Here is a 16931-nt window from a genome sequence, read left to right on the forward strand (position 1 = left end):
GGATGTCTAATTTCCCAGCACCATTTATTGAAGAGACTGTCTTTTTTCCAGTGGATAGTCTTTCCTGCTTTGTTGAATATTAGTTGACCATAAAGTTCAGGGTCCACTTCTGGATTCTCTCTTCTGTTCCATTGATCTATGTGTCTGTTTTTGTGCAGTATCCCACTGTCTTGATGACCACAGCATTGTAGTACAACCTGAAATCTGGCATTGTCATGCCCCCTGCTATGGTTTTCTTTTTTAAAATTCCCCTGGCTATTCGGGTTCTTTTCTGATTCCACACAAATCTTAAAATAATTTCTTCCACCTTTCTGAAGAAAGCCCATGGTATTTGATAGGGATTGCATTAAACGTGTAAATTGCCCTGGGTAAAATTGACATTTTCACAATATTAATTCTGCCAATCCATGAGGATGGAATATTTTTCCATCTCTTTGTGTCTTCCTCAATTTCTTTCAGAAGTGTTCTGGTTTTTAGTCATTTCTATACACTAACAATGAGACTGAAGAAAGAGAAATTAAAGAGTCAATCCCATTTACAATTGCACCCAAAGCATAAGATACCTGGTAGATGGTTCTACAACCTTTCATTTTCAGGCTGTATGTGTCCTTTGGTCTCAAATGAGTCTCTTTTAGACAACAAATAGTTGGTTCTTGTTTTTTTATCCAGTCTGAAACCGTGCGCCTTTTGAATGGATCATTTAGCCCATTCATGTTCAGAGTTACTATTGAAAGATATGAATTTAATGTGATCTTAATCCTATTCAGTCTCTGTTTTTGTGGATTATTTTTTGGGCTTCTTTCTTTTACAAAGTCGCCCTTAATATTTTTTGAAGAGCTGCCTTGGTGGTCACATATTCTTTAAGTTTTTGCCTTTCTTGGAACCCTTTATCTCTCCTTCTATTCTGAATGAGAGCCTTGTTGGAAAAAGCATTCTTGGCTGCATGTTCTTCTCTTTTAGGACCCTGAATATATCGTGCCAGCCCTTTCTGGTCTGCCAGGTCTCTGTGGAGAGGTCGGCTATTAACCTAATATTTCTTCCCATATTAACCAGAGATCTCTTGCCTCTTGCTGCTTTAAGTATTTTCTCTTTATCTTTGGAATTTGCAAGTTTCACTATTAAATGTCGAGGTGTTCAATGGTTTTTATTGATTTTTTGGCAGGAACCTCTCTATATCCTGGATCTGAATGCCTGTTTCTCTTCCCAAATTAGGGCATTCCTCATCTATTATTTATTCAAATGCACTTTCTGGTCCTCAGTCCCTTTTGGTGCACCCTGTAACCTGAATTATACGTAGATTTTTCCTTCTGAGGCTATCATTTATTTCCCTTAACCTTTCCTCATGGTCTTTTAATTGTTTTCCCCTTTTTTTCTTCAGCTGCCTTCCTTGCCATCAGTTGTCTCCTATGTCACTCACTCTTTCTTATATCTCATTAACCCTCATCATTAGGACCTCTAGTTTGGATTGCATCTCATTTAATTGATTTTAATTTCAGCCAGATTTGATCTAAATTCTGCAGTCATCAAGTCTTTGCATCCTTTATGTTTTTTTTTCCAGTGCCACCAGTAGCTTTATAATTGTGCTTCTGAATTGCCTTTCTGACATCAAATTGTAATCCAAATTCTGTAACTCTGTGGCAGAGAGTACTGTTTCATATTCTTTTGTGGTGAATTATTCCTTCTAGTCATTTTGCTCAGTGCATAGTGGCTGTATGAGTGGCCTGAGTCCAGAATATCAACCCATGACCTAAGTAAATTTCTATTTAGATGATTCTGATGATGTCAGTGACCAGAAATTTAAAACAAAGATTGGAAAAAAGTAAAACAGAAGGACCACTAATGTGAAAAACTAATTTTAAAACAAAGTAGTTAAAAACGAAAGGCCAAGAATCTGATACAAGAGGAGAAAAAAGAAAAGAATAGAAGAAAGCAAGTATAAAGAGGATAAATTTTTAAAAAGGAGGAGAAAAAAATGAGTTGGGGGACTGGGACATGGTGGTCGTGACGAAGTTGTAGTGGAGGGAGATTGTAGTCTATCTGAGGGGTCCTAGAGAGTGATCCTCTTGGTTCTGAGTATAAGTTCTGTATGTTAGAAGATGCTCAGTCCCAAATTTATATAAACCAGAAATACCGGTAGAAGGTCCCACCATTGACTAACAAAACATAAATGAGATAAAAGAAGGGGGCAGTATGGGAAATAAGAGAAAATATAATCTCACAGACTGAACCAGCACGGTATGCCACTTTGTTCTGGGTGCATTATGGTCATGTTTTAGAATGTGTTATGTTCCACCATTGTAGAAGAAAATGAGGCAGAGAAAACAAAAAATACGAAACAAACAAACAAAAAATAACATATCTTGTATATCTCCCAAAATTAAGTTGAGTATGTTGAAGGGAATCTGGAAGTGGAAAATATATCTAAGACCTGTAACTGTAGAAATATAGAAGTCAAAAAGGGAGAAAATTAAAAATGAAGAGGTGGTAAAATATTGTAGTTAAGATGGGAAAGAAGAAAAATTGGAAATTTATAGTCTTATACAAAAACCAGTTGTATTGTAAAAAGAGAAAAAAATAGAAGGAGGGATACCCTCTAGTGCTATATACTGTAAACCCCTTGATTTTCCCTGGAGCTTTCCAGCGCTGCTTAGTCAAGAACTTGCTCTTCCCCTGTCCTTCCAGATGGTCTTCTGGGGGAGGGACCTGCTGTGCTGATTCCCAGGTCTGCATACCTGGGGGAGATGTCCCACCCTCTGCCAGGTGCTGGGCTCAGTAGGAGCTGTTTACCTTGTGAGTCCTCTGCTCCCTGGTGGCCCCGCCCCTCCCAGCTACAGGGTGAAACAAGGAAGAACAATAACAAATGGTAGCATCCAGTTTTCCATCCCTGGATTCAGCTCCCACAGTAACTACTCACAGAGTCCCAGTCCGCACTGTCCTAGATGCTCTCAGGTGGTGGAAGTGCACTGATGCTTAGAGACACCCAGCAGCTGTAGAGTCCTCTCTGTCCTATGCCCTTCTCGCCTCCCCCTGGGGGCTCCCAGCAGCAGGAGAGTCCGTGCTGTACTGTGCCCTTCTGGCCTTCATCTGTCCCAGGAGGAATGCAGGATCATGGGCTGTGTCCACTGATGCACCCTGGGATCCGAGGCCTGTGCTGCTGGATTCGCACTCCCAGGGCACGTGGTTCCCCAAGGCAGCAGCGCACAGACCCCTCTGTCTGGAGCCGCCCATCTAACTGACTGGCTTCTCCCAGATGCCCTTCCCTGTGCATGCTGTGGCTTTTTACTGAGGTCGGCCCACATTACGTGGTGCCCTTTACCCTGGGGCACACTTCCTCTGTTAATGACTCTGGGAAACTGGACTTCACTGCCCCTTCTGCAATTCTGTCCAATTTCTCTGCTAAGCACTTTTCTGTCCAGGAAGAATCTGGTGTGAATTTTTTAAATTTCCCACTTCTCTGGGGCTGGGCCTTCCTGTCCTGGAGGCTCTAGGTGCGCAGCCTTAGCCTGGATCCTCGCAGGGCCACTCCCCCACTTGATTCATTTTTATTTTATTTTTTCCACCTTCCTACCTTGTTAGAAGTGAAACCCTTCTCTCTGTAGTGTCTGGATGTTCTCTCTTTAAATATCAGGTCAGATTAATAGGTGTTCAGGACGGTTTGAAAGTTATCTAGGTAAGTTGGTGGGGCCAGGTAAGGTGAGGACCCTTACTCTTCCACCATCTTCTATCTCATTCACTTTCAATGTTACTAATGCCCCTTGTTTAATTTCTTTAATCAAGAAGCCAGGTCAAATGGATGAAAACCAAAGAGAGATGGTGAGAATCTTTGTCCTGGAAGGTTCTCACAGACACCACCTATCGAGGCAGGGCTATTTGTACTATTTATTTTCTTCTATGTGCCCACTTGGGTAGGCAATGTCCTCATCTTGGTCACAGTAGCCTCTGATAACTATCTGAATTCATCACCCATGTATTTCCTTCTTGGCAACCCCTCTTTCCTGGACTTACGTTATTCAACTATCCCTAAGCTTCTGGCTGACTTTCTTGATAATGAGAAGCTCATTCGCTATGGCCAATGCATTGTGCAGCTCTTCTTTCTGCATTTTGTAGGAGCAGTTGAGATGTTCCTGCTTACAGTGATGGCCTATGATCTTTATGTTGCAATTTGTTGCCCTCTGCACTATACCACTATTATGAGTCAAGGATTACGCTGTATGTTGGTAGCTGCTTCCTGGATGGGAGTGTTTGTGTAATCTACTGTCCAGAGGATCCTTGCTATACGTTTGCCTTTTTTGTGGACCAAACCAGGTGGACAACTTCTTTTGTGATGTTCCCCCATCATCAAACTTGCCTGTGTGGACACATTATTATTGAATTACTAATGGCATCTAACAGTGGGTTAATCTCTACCAGTTCCTTTATTATACTGTTTTCTTCCTATTCCGCTAACCTGGCTAAGATTCACTCGAAGGAGGGAAGGCGAAAGGCACTCTCCTCCTGTGGCTCCCACCTCATGGTACTAACATTCTTCTTTGGACCCAGTATTTTCATCTATGCTCGTCCCTTGTCCACATTTTCTGTGGACAAGATGGTGTCTGTACTCTACAATGTTATTACACTCATGCTGAATCCCCTCATCTACACACTTTGGAACAAAGAGGTCAAGTCAGCCATGCAGAAACTGTGGGACACGAGAGGACTTGCTTGGAAAAAACAGGAGACATAAACAGTTGAAGTGAGTTTTTGAGAGCAGACGATCTGAGGTTAAAATAATTACTGTTTCACGAATGAGTTAGGAGATGATAGCCTAATTGTTTGGTTTTCAATCCAATCATGAAATGGGCAAAAGACATGAAGAGAAATCTCACAGAGGAAGACATAGACATGGCCAACATGCACATGAGAACATGCTCTGCATCACTTGCTATCAGGGAAATACAAATCAAAACCACAATGAGATACCACCTCACACCAGTGAGAATGGGGAAAATTAACAAGGCAGGAAACAACAAATGTTGGAGAGGATGCGGAGAAAAGGGAACACTCTTACACTGTTGGTGGGAATGTGAACTGGTGCAGCCACTCTGGAAAACTGTGTGGAGGTTCCTCAAAGAATTAAAAATAGACCTGCCCTACGACCCAGCAATTGCACTGTTGGGGATTTACCCCAAAGATTCAGATGCAATGAAATGCTGGGACACCTGCTCCCCAATGTTTCTAGCAGCAATGTCCACAAGAGCCAAACTGTGGAAGGAGCCTCGGTGTCCATCAAAAGATGAATGGATAAAGAAGATGTGGTTTATGTATACAAGTGGAATATTACTCAGCCATTAGAAACGACAAATACCTACCATTTGCTTCAACGTGGATGGAACTGGAGGGTATTATGCCGAGTGAAGTAAGTCAATCGGAGAAGGACAAACAGTGTATGTTCTCATTGATTTGGGGAATATAAATAACAGTGAAAGGGAATATAAGGGAAGGGAGAAGAAAAAGACTCCTAACTCGGGGAAACGAACTAGGGGTGGTGGAAGGGGAGGAGGGCAGGGGGTGGGGGTGAATGGGTGACGGGCACTGAGGGAGTCACTTGACAGGATGAGCACTGGGTGTTATTCTGTATGTTGGCAAATTGAACACCAATAAAAATAAATTTATTATTAAAATAATAATAATAATAATAATAATTGTTTGGTTTTCTTCCATTAAATCATAATACTATTTAAGGCTGTATAATTAAAGTCATCAAAACTCCCTTCATACTGAATTATTCTACATTTGCTTCCTTTTCCTCAAAGCATCTGTTTTCTGTTTTTCTATTAATTGTTTTTCCATTCTACTCATTCATCTGATCAAATCTTATTCTATCCATTCTTTTCATTTAGTTTGGTGCCACACACTAGTACAAAGCACCCTTTCCAAAGTCTCACCAATTTCTTCTCCACATTGTGCTTGCTTTCATTGTCTTTTCAACTTTCACATTCTAACCAGATGTCTGCAAAGACCTGAAAAGGAATGTATATATGTTTCTTAAAGTCACAAAATATTTAGAGGGTTATCATTTAGATGAGGTAGAGTGAATCCAATTTATATAACTGTATAACAAACTAATGGATATATTATCTGCCTTCACTGCTTCATCACACCACTACCATGTAGTAGTGCAATTCAGGGAGCAACTGTTTAACATGTGGGTCCAACTAACTCTCTTTGAATTACAAATCAAGTGAATCTTAGGCAAGTCATTTAAAGTATTGCAGCCCTAATTTCCTTAGCTGTAGTATGCATAGAATCATGCCTACTTCTTAGTGCTCTGGTGAGGGCTAAAAATGTCAATACATACAAATATGTTTAGTCTGTTGCTTGACACATAACAGGACTTTACTATTATTTATTCATTAGATTTTTCAAGGACATAAAGATACTGATGGTGGAAATTTAAACTGGCTGATTTGCTTTAATGAAACAAACAGTATGGTCTACCAAAACCACTTTAAGGAAAATTCTAGAAACTGTATAGAAATGAGCAATGACTTTTTTTCCTTATCCACTTGGGGCACGGTTTATACTATTATGACCATTATCATAAAAAAACATTGCTGCATTTTCATACTCAGAATTATATTAAGACTAATTCATAGGCTTATGTAGTCCTTACTAAAATTTTATAATTAAAGAGGGGAAAACTGAATTGACATTCAAGTTAAGAAATAACTAGACACAAAATATAAATGGACAATAAAGCATTTTTATTTTTACAGTTATTAATTTTTAATTTTTAAAACATTTATTTATTTATTTTGAGAGAGAGAAAGAGCATAAGTGAGCAAAGGTAAGAGGGTTGGAGGTAGTAGGAGAGAAAATCTCAAGCAGACCCCACACTGGGCAAGGAATCTCCTGGGAGGCTTGATATCAGGACCCTGAAATCACCATGTGAGCCAAAACCAAGAGTCAGAGATTTAACTGATTGCACCACCCAATTGCCCTGTTTTTTACTGCTTTTTAAAAAGTAAGTGAATTATAGAAGCAATTTCAGCAATAATTTGTGTGACAGAGATAGAAGCCAAGAATGTTAAACTCATTGAAGACTGAAGTTTTGTATTTATCTTTACATTCCCAAAGCTTACTTTTTAAAATACCTAAAATAAAATAGAAACTCAATAAAAACATGATTGATAAATGAAGGAATTTTGTACATATTCTTTGATCAGTGTGGTTAAGTTTATGGAAGAGACACTTCAGACCTGTTTTCTTTTCCCATACTTGGAAAGATAACTTGGAAATTTTTCATTAAGAACTAGGAACTAAGAGATTTTACTGAAGCAAGATTTCCCCAAAAAAGATATCAGGGCAGCCCTGGTGGCTCAGTGGTTTAGCGCTGCCTTTAGTCTGGGGTGTGATCCTGAGTCCTGGGATCGAGTCCCACGTGGGGCTCTCTGCATGGAACCTGCTTCTCCCTCTACCTATGTCTCTGCCTCTCTTTCTCTCTCTGTGTGTCATGAATAAATAAATAAAATCTTTTAACAAATAGATATCAAAACATCTAAGGATATACCACTATTATTGTCAGAGAAGTTAGATACTTCAAAATTAAACAGATAATTAAGTAATCAAGTTCACAACAAGTATAAATCATGTGATCTCATCTAAAGATATTGACTATGATATCAGGAATTCTATATTTGAATTCTTAGTACTTTAATAACAGTATCACCAAGAGAGGAATTTTTGAGGGTTAAAATTCAGCAAACTTGAGGCAATCATAATGACACAATTCAGTTAGTTTTCCCTAGAGATTGATACAGAAAGATTCTCTGGTGCGGTTAGAAATTTCCACTAATCAATGCCATGTGGAAAAAGCGATACTTGGAAATTTTAAAAACTATTCAATATTTGTAGTAGTAGATAAAATTAAGATAAAATCAGTGTTCTGAGAAAAAATATTTAAAAAACAGACATAACCATAAGTTCTATAAGATAAATGGAAATATGTATCTTCGTATAAATACAAAGCCTAGAAATTCTCAAGGAAACCAACATATTAAAATATTGGACTGCTTCTGTGTATTTAAACAAGTACTCAAATTGTTTACCATACTACCAGTTTTAAATTGCTTTTTTCTTATCCTTTTCAAAAGGCTGCCTTCATTTCAACATAACATGAAACTCTATGAGAAACCTATCCAATGACTCATACAGTTAAATCTCACATCCAATATCTAATGCTCTTATTCAAATGAAATATGAAATCTTAGATTTTAAACAAAAATTCTTAACCAGTAGTGGAATTATTTGGCCACGTGGTAATTCTCTTATTAACTTTTTGAGGAACCTCTATCCTGTTCTCTACAGTCACTGCACCAATCTGCATTCCCATCGGCAGTGTGTGAGAATCATCAACACTTCATCAACATCTTTATCTTCATCAACACTTGCTATTTCTTGCCTTTTTTATTAGTCATTCTGGCAGGTGTCAGGTGATATCTCATTGTGGTTTTGATCTGCGTTTCCTTGATGATGAGTGATTTTTAAAAATATTTTATTTATTTATTCACGAGAGAGAGAGAGAGAGAGGCAGAGATACAGGCAGAGGGAGAAGCAGGCTCCATGCAGTGAGCTTGACGTGGGACTCGACCCTGGGTCTCCAGGATCATATCCTGGGCTGAAGGTGGCGCTAAACTGTTGAGCCACCCGGGCTGCCCAATGATGAGTGATTTTAAGTGTCTTTTCATGTGTCTGCATGTATTTTTAGAAAAAATGGACCTCGTCTAATTTTTAATGGGATTATTTGGTTATTTTGGTTTTGAATTGTGTAAATTCTTTATAGATTTTGTATAGTAATCTCTTTTCACAAATATCTCCTCCCATTGAGTAGCTTGCCTTTTTGTTTTATTGATAGATTCCTTCACTGTACAAACCCTTTTTGTTTTGATGTAGTTCCAATAGTTTAATTTTGCTTTTGTTTCCCTTGCCTTTGGAAAAATGGGAAATATATTCCTTTACATTCCTCTGCATAATCTTCTATGTAGAAAAATGATGCTATAATCAATGTCAAAGAAATTACTGCCTGTGTTGTCTTCTGGGATTTTTATGGTTTGTTTCATATTTAGTTCTTTAATCCATTCTGAGTTTATTTTTGTGTATAGTGTGAGAAAGCAGTCCAATTTCATTCTTTTCCATGCATCTCTTCAGTTTTCCATGTATCATTTGTTGAAGAAAGTTTTTTCCCTGTTGTATATTCTTGCCTCCTTTGTCCTAGATTAACTAAGCATAAATGTGAGTTTATTTCTCGACGTTTTGTTGTGTTCCATTGATTTAAGTACTAACTCTTTTGACTACTACAGGTTTATATCTTGAAATCTAGTATTGTGATATGTCCAGTTTTACCATTCTCTCTCATAATTGCTTGGAATATTCAGTCTTTTCAGGTTACTCAAAGAAAACAAAAACACTAATTTGAAAATATGTATGCACTAGTACACTTATTTTAGCATTATTTATAGAAGACAAGATATGGAAGCAACCTAAATATGTGCATCCATAGATGAATAGGTAAAGAAAATGTGTAAATGTGTGAGGGTGTATGTATACACACAATGGAATAGTACTCAGCCATAAAATAGAATGAGATTTTGCCATTTGTAACAACATGAATGGATCTAGAGAGTATAATGTTAAGTGAAGTAAGTCAGATAAAGACAAATACCACTCATTACAAATTGCACTCATATGTGGGGTTTATAAAACAAAGCAAAAAAAAAAAAACAAATTAAAAAACCAGGCTCTATAGCAGCAATGTCCACAATAGCCAAACTGTGGAAGGAGTCTCGGTGTCCATTGAAAGATGAATGGATATAGAAGATGTGGTTTATGTATACAATGGAATATTACTCAGTCATTAAAAACGACAAATACCCACCATTTGCTTCGACATGGATGGAACTGGAGGGTATTATGCTGAGTGAAATGAGTCAATAGGAGAAGGACAAACATTATATGTTCTCATTCATTTGGGGAATATAAATAATAGTGAAAGGGAATAGAAGGGAAGGGAGAATAAATGGGTAGGAAATATCAGAAAGGGAGACAGAACACAAAGACTCCTAACTCTGGGAAACGAACTAGGGGTGGTGGAAGGAGAGGAGGGTGGGGGGTGAGGGTGAATGGGTGACGGTCACTGAGGGGGGCACTTGACAGGATGAGCACTGGGTGTTATTCTGTATGTTGGCAAATTGAACACCAATAAAAAATAAATTTATATATAAAAATATATAATATATATATAATATAAAAAGGCTCTTAAATGCAAAAAACAAATAGGTTGGTTGCCAGAGGGAAGATGGGTGGGGGATGGGTGATATCGACAAAGGGGATTAAGAGTACACTTATCTCATAATGAGCACTGCCTAATGCACAGAATTGTAGAATTATATTTTAAACTTGAAACTAACATAACACTGTATGTTAATGATACTTCAATAATTTAAAAAATCTAACCTATGTTGACAGTATTTTTCAGTTCATAATGAAATCACTAACGATCCCTAAAATTCCATTCTCTTAACTCAACAAATATTTATGTATGTATGTATGTATGTATGTATGTATTTATTATTGGATTTTGATTTGCCACCATACAGCATAACACCCAGTGCTCATCCCGTCAAGTGCCCCCCTCAGTGCTCATCACCCAGCCATCCCGTCCCCCCGCCCACCTCACTTTCCACCACCCCTCGTTCCTTTCCCATAGTTAGGAGTCTCTCATGTTCTGTAACCCTCACTGATACTTCCCACTCATTTTCTCTCCTTTCTTCTTTATTCCCTTTTACTATTTCTTATATTCCCCGTATGAATGAACCCATACAATGTTTGTCCTTCTCTGATTGACTTACTTCACTCAGCATAATACCCTCCAGTTCCATTTACGTCCAGACAGATGGTGGGTATTCGCCATTTCTGATGGCTGAGTAATATTTCATTGTATACATAGATCACAGCTTCTTTAATGTGCGCTGACAGAGTAGAAAAGGCCTTAGACAAACCACCTGAGGAACGTTTCCAGAGAGTGACCAGGATGAAAACTTAGGAGATAAGCAATGAGAAGAAGGCGCCCATGGAAATGAACCTGCTGTTGGCAGTCACCATGAATTCCATCCTGTAAGGGTCTGCGCAGGCACATTTGATGAACCAAGGAAGTTCAAAGCAAAAGCTGTCTATCTCATTAGGACCACAAAAAGTCAAGTGGACAACGAAAGCTAACTGGGCCACTGAATGAATGAGGCCAACAGCCCAAGCACCAGACAGAAGCAAAATTCACATCTGCGGACTCATGATAGTCAGATAGTGGAGAGGCTTACATATGGCCACATAGGCGATCCAAGACCATGGCAATGAGCAGCACCATCTCAGATCCACCCAGGACATGAAATACAAATAAATGGATGACACATCCCTGGAAGGATATGGTTTTGTGCCCTGAGTGCAGGTCATGAATCTTCTTAGGAATCATTAAGGTGGAAAGACACAAGTCAATGAATGAGAGATTTGCTAAAAGGAAGTACATAGTGGAATGTAAGTAAGGGTAAACATCACTCTAAACACAACAAGGAGGTTTCCCAGGATAACTGTTACATAAAACACTGGAGAAAAGGCAAGGAGAAAATTCAGTGCTGGTCTATAGGTAGAAAGTGCCAAGGATATAAACCAAAACACATCAGAATAATTTGATTCATACATTGGCTTTGCCTGGTAAAAACCTAAAATACCAAAACCATAATAATAAATCAAGCATTTAACAAAAATTATCATTTAAAAACACAGATTTGAGCTTTCCTTAACTCTGGCATTAAGAAATATCCAGTAACAGCCATAAGATGTTTTTTAAAAATATAATACATTGACTTATCCATTCAGCTAATATACTTAATGAGCACAACTAATATTCCTAATGAGTATCTACCATTTGCCTAGAGCTATGTCAAGTTCTGAGGTAAAATAGTGATCCTGACTTCAGGAGGTTTACAGGCTGAGGGTGGAACTAGACATTAAATAGCTCTAAATACAAATAGAACTCTGGTAATTAATTTAAAGAAATGAACTGTGGTGAATGTGTTTCTTAGGCAGAACCATAAAACTGCAAGAGTCACTTCCTTCGTCAAGATCATCTGGGTCCTCCTAATGGATGAAGGAGGCAATACGAGGAGATACAATGATTGGACATATATTTATTTCTGTGAAAGTCTCCCTAATCTTTTCATCTTCAAACTGCATCTGAGATCAAGGAGAAAGAGAGAGAAATGAAAAAAATATTTCCCCATGTATAGGAATGGAATTTTACTTCCAATGGAAATCTTTACATTTGGAGGCTCCCCTTTGAGAATTTAACATTTAGAAATTACTTATATTGAAGAATTCTTTATACAAAATCATTTGATTTAAAAGCTGTCTAAACATTGACATGAAAGAAAAACACTCCTGAGACCAGATAGTGATTATACAGTGACTATGGGAGATATAGCTCTCTAAATATTGCCCCCTCTGAAATCTGGGCTTTCTGGATTTCAGCATGGTTTGAATTGCTAAGTGGCAAAACCAAGCTTGCCATTTTGTTTTTCAAAGTTTTTAAGGCAGTTAACTATATCTCACAGAGAATCGAAAGAGGAAAGAGCTGATCCCTTCATGACTGCAGGGAGAGAAGAAATGTTTAGGATGCCTCAACTTCACAGCACCTTCTCAGTGATAGACTCATCTGTCCATAAACAACACATTTTATGAGATCACAAATTTTGAATCAATATGTCCTAGTCACATTTTTCTGAGACTATATCCTGGTCCATTAATAGAGATTTCTCACATAAGCAAATCCTTCTAACCGACCCTTAAAGCAGCTACCCCTGCAGATGGATGATGCCAACAATTATCTGGTCGTTTTTCAGTCATGATTGTGAATTAGAATTATCTGAAGCATCTTGGTGTAAAAAGCACATTTCTGGGATTTGGTCCTAGAATACTAATTCAGCAGGGCAATGATGGACCCTGATTATTTGCATTTATAAAGCCTTGCAGGTGATTTTAACGTGGGTGGTCTTCAAATTACACTTAGGAAAACAAAGTATTTTGGATTTTACCTTATTTCAAAACAGGAAAATGAGTTTCATAAAAGGCTTCCTCAAAATTCAAAGAAGTTCCTCCACTTAAAATCTATAGCTGCACTGCCTGTACACTGACTCACAAATTGCCTACAAAAACCCACAATTTGGGGAAAATTGGTGACTTTGGTAACTCAAGTTTCACTAACAAATCAGGCAGGCATACTCCTTCAATCTAGACAGCTAGAGATTTCTGCACCTAAGGTGAAATAGTGCAAGGGTCCACATCCATTTTCATGAATCTGACCAAAGCAAGATGGAGTGGTGAGAAGAGACTGCAGATAAGAGTCATGGATGCTTCTAAACAGTCGGAAATGCCTGTGGGATCTAGCATCTACTTCGGCATTTACTACAGGACTGGTTCTGTGCTGAACATGCTGTGCGTGTGTGTGTGTAATAATAGGACAAAATACAGAATCCTCAGAAATCAAAGAAAAACTGATGTAAGAAAGGAACTTTTTCCTAACCAACAAGACTGGATTGTTTCCCTCTCCTGCACTCAGATATCATGTTTATTGCTATCATAGATCTCACATGACAGCATATTTTGTGACCATTCCCTTGCTTTTATTCCACTCAACACACACTCAAGAATGTGTTCTTAAATACTCTATGTTTGCTCCTAGTTCTGCTGATGTAATCTGAACTATAGCAGGTGTTTGACATTTATTACTTGAATAATAAATGTATAAATAGTACTAGACATATCTTGATATAAAATGGCTATGTCTTAAGGTCTACAAAGTCAATTACATCAATAAAACTAAGGAAATTAATCCAAAACAGATGGAAAAGAGATAATTTAAAAGTAAATCTATTTTTTCCACATTACAGGCCCTGTGGAACCACTGCAGAATCTGAAGTAGCTATGATGTGGTTTCCTCCCAAAAGAATGCCGCCTCAATTGAAATAGAAGACACTGAAAGACTAGGCCCTTCTCTGAGTCTTGTTCAATGAACGATCTGGAAGCCCTCGAATTTGGCATTTTAATTAGGACTACCTGTAAGAGTATAATCACCCCCTCACTGAGGCAACAACGACAACTTATAACTTATTTTCCCCATCATTTTTGGGACCAGGCTGACCACAGCTGCTGTCTGAGCCACACAACTACGAAATCACCGCCACATCCCTGACAGGTGGCTGTCCAAGGTTGGGACGAAGGTCAAGTGCACCACCGACCTATTCTCAATCTGTAAGTACTGGGAAATATCACCACAACACATGCCCCACTACGCAGCTGGAGGAGAGAAGACGCCACCAGAAGCCTGTCCAGAGGACACTCCTTCAGTCGGCCCATTAAGTGGGACCCTTCAAGGACATGTCCTGTAGGCAAAGCACAGAAGGAGAGGCACAACCTCTCCCAAGGAGGTCCCAAACTAGGACGCCATCCGGATCTTCTCCGTGACCTGGCGCCACCTACCTGTTGGAGATCCAGGGTCCCCATCAAGTGGCTCGTGACATCTTCGGAGTCCTCAATGGGAAGCAGGTGGTCCCCTGGAGGAGTCCCCGCCGGCCAGCACCCCTGAGCCTATGGGAAGTCCTCGGTGCCCTTTGAGGGGTCCATGCACACCTGAGGTCCCATGCACTCAGCCAGCCCCCACCCCCACCCCTGTGTGTTAAGCAGCAGCAGATCCTGCCCCCAGGCCTCACTGCCCTTCGAGGGGTCCCACGCCCACCTGAGGCTCCACACAGCCAGCACCCCCCCCCCCGGCAGTTTGAGCAACAGTGAATCCCACCCCGAGGCCCTCTGGACACCCCAGCCTCCACAGCCAGAGGATGCCGGCGACCTGCAAGCATAGAACTCTGAAGGAACACTGGCAGCCCGGGCACCTGGCCCTGCTCCCTGTCGCGCCTGCGCAGGACCCCAGGACCCCCCAAAGCACTGAGCGCTGCACATGAAAACAGCTGGCAAGGTGTGGACGCAGCTGCTCCAGGACAGCTTCTGGGCCCACTCCGTCCATAGCTCAACACTGACACCTGATGCTCTCTCTTTTGATGTTATTTCAAAATTTCAGAGGCAACAGAAGTGCCTTCCCACCTGGGACTTATTTGAAGGGAGGGCTAAGGGAAGGCTCGGGACACTCAATACTTTTGTCCCATTTCTTCAGAGGGAAATGCACATGTCCCTGAAAAATTTTTAAATAATGGCATTAAGAGGAAACCATGAGAGTCCCATAAAATGATGTCTATCTCTAATAGGATTTAAATTATTAAGACAATATATTTCCTCCTTTTTTATTTCATTGTATTCTAGCATTTTATAAATATTACTTTATCTTTCAGATTTTAAGCCTTTTTTTGTCTTCAACAGTTTAAGAGAGGAATATAGTGTCATCTTCTTGAAAGCTCTTGTGGTATCCACTCTTTGTTTTAATTGAAGTATAATTGACAGATAATACCCTATGAACTTCGGGTGTACGTCACAGTGATCAGAACTTTTATACATTAAAAATTGATCCCCTCAGGAAGTCTAGTTACTGTCAACATACAAAGTTATTACCGTATTATCGACTATTTTCCTATGCTGTACATCATATCCCTGACATTTATTTGATAACCGAACATTTGTATCTCTTAATTTTCCTTCACCTATTTTGTCTATCCTCCACCCTCTTCCCATATGATAAACACCACTTGTTCTCTGTGTCTGTAAGTCTGTTTCTTTTGTTCATTTCTTTTTTAGACTCCACATTTAAGTAAAATCATATGGTATTTGTCTTTCTCTGTCTTACTTATTTAACTTCCAATAATACCCTCTAGGTCCATGCATTTTGTCTTAAAGGATAACATTTCATTGTTTTTTAATGGCCAAATAATATTCCAGTATTCCATTATATAGGTAATATACAGATATATAAAAAGATATAAATATAGGTACCACTTCTTCATCCATTCATCTACATTTGGACACTTAGGTTGCTTCTATATCTTGACTATTATACATAATGCTGCAGTGCACATAGACAGCATATATCTCTCTTAAGCTCTTTAAATGTTCGCATAGATGGGTGTAATTCATCATAGAATTTGACTATGCCCAAAGTTTATAAAATCAAAATACAGTATTATTACAGTGCCAAGCAAGAGGACTCCTGAGAAATGTATCCTAAAGCAGCTGTTTTCAATCTGTGTTCTTTTAGTGTTTGTGAAAATGTGTGACATTACAGCCATAAGAGAAGCCAGAAGTGCTCTGGAGCATGCTTCTCCTTATTGCAAACATTGTCTAGGGGTAGCCTGGGTTGCTCAGTGGTTTAGCATTGCCTTAAGCCCAGGATGTGATTCTGGAGACCTGGGATCAAGTCACACGTCAGGCTTCCCGTGGGGAACCTGCTTCTCCCTCTGCCTGTGTCTCTGTCTCTGTGTGTCTCTCATGAATAAATAAAGTCTTTAAAAAAGGAAACATTGTCTAAAATTATTGGCAGTTTCATCCAGTTACTCAAGTAATTTGCTCATTACCTGATTCTCTCCTTTTGTGTGACATTTCAGAATCGAAGTACAAGAAAACTGAACTCTTTAACCATTAGTTTAATACAAAAGTTACCTCTTGCTTATGATTATCTTCTTAAGATCCAAAGACATCTAAAAATTCAGCATGAGATATGAATCTGTGGTACTCAAGCACACTTCTGAATAGATGATTCCCCAAGGGACAGAATTGACTCAGTAAGACAGTGTAAATGTAGTGTTTATTTACAGTCTGTGGGTAAAAATTTATTAATTTTCTAAACCAATGCACTTTATTTTTTAATTTTTTTTATTGGAGTTCAATTTGCCAACATATAGCAT

The 16931-nt window shown here is 39.0% G+C and overlaps 1 pseudogene; it reads left to right on the forward strand.

Moving 5' to 3' along the window:
• Positions 1 to 3789: 3789 nt before the first annotated feature.
• Positions 3790 to 4723, forward strand: LOC112656689 (olfactory receptor 4Q2-like; annotated as a pseudogene).
• The last annotated feature ends 12208 nt before the right edge of the window (positions 4724 to 16931 follow it).

Source organism: Canis lupus, chromosome 10 (genome assembly GCF_003254725.2).
Source record: "Canis lupus dingo isolate Sandy chromosome 10, ASM325472v2, whole genome shotgun sequence".
NCBI classification, from domain to species: domain Eukaryota; kingdom Metazoa; phylum Chordata; class Mammalia; order Carnivora; family Canidae; genus Canis; species Canis lupus.